Here is a 1,901-nt window from a genome sequence, read left to right as displayed (position 1 = left end):
CTTTCCCTAGGGAAATATAGGCCAGATTGTATCATATTACACATTGTGTAGCTCCGAGTTCATTTTAATTTTTAACACTCATCTGTTTTCGTCATCTGTACATAAGTCATGCCACAGGAACATCTGCTGGTTCTTTTCTTTCTTCCTACTGACTTCAGTTTTGCATTTTTATATTGCAGTTTTGTTTCCATATGAGGGTCAAAGTCAGCTTGCTTGTTCAAAGAAGGGCAAGGGGGGGACAACACGTTACAGCATTATGGTTGTGCTGGATTTGGCTGTTGTTTACACAGGTAACCTGGAAGTCAGTAGCTCTTCTCCATGCTGTCCCTCTTGCCTTTGTCACAATGTCCTGTGGCTGGGTTGAAGATCCTTTTGTCCCCTATGCTTAAAAACTCTTTTTGGTCCCTCTGCTGAGGTGGACATAGGATGGTCTGTCCCTGTATTGTGGCTTTGCAATACAGATTCTGTGCTCTGAAAACTTGGGCTGTCAGGTTTACTCCTCAGGGTGCATACATGAGCCACTGTGTGGTAGCAAATTTTACTTAGAATCTCACCAGCTGGTCAGATCTGATGTGTCTCATGACAGAAGGCTGGAGACATATATTGGATCCTATGAGATATTTAATAATTAGTAGGATTTTGCTTATACTCTTTGTCTTTCTTGCTGTTTTGAATGGAAAAAAAGAAAATTAAAATTTGAATACTACTGTGGTGGGGTGTGTGTGTGTTTTGAAGGAAATAAACTAGCAAAAGTGGGGACAAAAAAAAGAGAGCAAACCTCAATAACAGCAGCTCAATTTTTATTCCAAACAGACTTAACTAGCAGAAGGGGAAAAGAAGATCTGAGGCTGGCTGCCAGAGAAGCATTGCTGAGTGTAAACACTACAGGGCATCTCTGAGTGCTGTTATCATATGGAGCCCGAAAGTATTTGTAGTTTGCGACTCTGCAGTCAGGAGCAGTCTTGCAAGCAAGGAGTGTTTATTGTGGATTTTCAGTACAGAGAAAACTACAGCCAAGCTGACCAGAAAGACTGGAATTTCATCTATCTCTCTCCCCTCCCCCTCTCTGCTTTCTCTCTGTCGCTCACTCATTGGATTTCTTTCTCTGCCAGTCTTTTAAAACAGAAATTACTGGGTCAGTGACATACATTTTTTCCTCTTTTCCTAGTATGAGCTCATGTTTCGCCTCCAGCAGAAACACTACTACCTGTAAGTATTTTATTCAAGTTTGTTGTCCACATTGAATGCTGTTGTGTTTGTTGTCATAATAGTGCTTAACAGCTTGCAGAGTTCAGTTTGTTGCTGAATGTTGCAGCAGAGCAACCAGACAGTAATTTTTGAGCTTGAGATGGATGAAAGCTCAGTTCTAACTTCGAGGAAAACAGGCACTATGTTCTGCCAGTGGTTTAGTAGAAGTTAACTTGAAAGTTTGAATTCCAAATAAGTTACTTTATCCTAATATTCAAGTTGATATAGATTTCTCAACTATGCTGGCTTTTTTCCATCAGATCTAATAAAACTTTGTGGCTTTAGCTTTTATAAAAGCTTGGAAGAACTAAATAAGATTTCTTTGCTTAGAACTGTCTTATTAGTGAGACACACTAGAAGAAATGTGATAAAAAGCACTGAAGAATATGGTAAAAACTTTTGATACTAGTAAGTATTTAAAAATAATGTATTTCATGTAACTGGGATGACTTGTTTTTTAAATGCGTGTTTTAAAATTGTACACTTATTTTGCAGTAGGGATCTGCCAGCATTTTTACATTTTCATTTATGTTCAGACTGCTGACTCAGTTCATCTGAATTAGGCAGATATTTATTAGTCAATGTATGCATAGAAGTTAATGTGTGTTCCTTGACACATATGTGCTTACAAAGTTTTTTTATTTTTACATTTC

The 1,901-nt window shown here is 38.1% G+C and overlaps 1 protein-coding gene across 1 annotated transcript in view; it reads left to right on the top strand.

The window, feature by feature from the left end:
- Window positions 1–823: 823 nt before the first annotated feature.
- FREM1 (FRAS1 related extracellular matrix 1) overlaps window positions 824–1,901 on the top strand; it is a 66,597-nt gene continuing 65,519 nt past the window's right edge. Inside the window, exon 1 of the mRNA XM_017732885.1 lies at window positions 824–1,209. The gene's annotated coding sequence lies outside the window, so the exon portion shown is untranslated. The remainder of the gene's footprint in view (window positions 1,210–1,901) is intronic.

This window comes from Corvus brachyrhynchos, unplaced genomic scaffold (genome assembly GCF_000691975.1).
Source record: "Corvus brachyrhynchos isolate BGI_N302 unplaced genomic scaffold, ASM69197v1 scaffold194, whole genome shotgun sequence".
Lineage (NCBI taxonomy): Eukaryota > Metazoa > Chordata > Aves > Passeriformes > Corvidae > Corvus > Corvus brachyrhynchos.
This window is presented reverse-complemented; position numbering and strand designations above follow the sequence as displayed.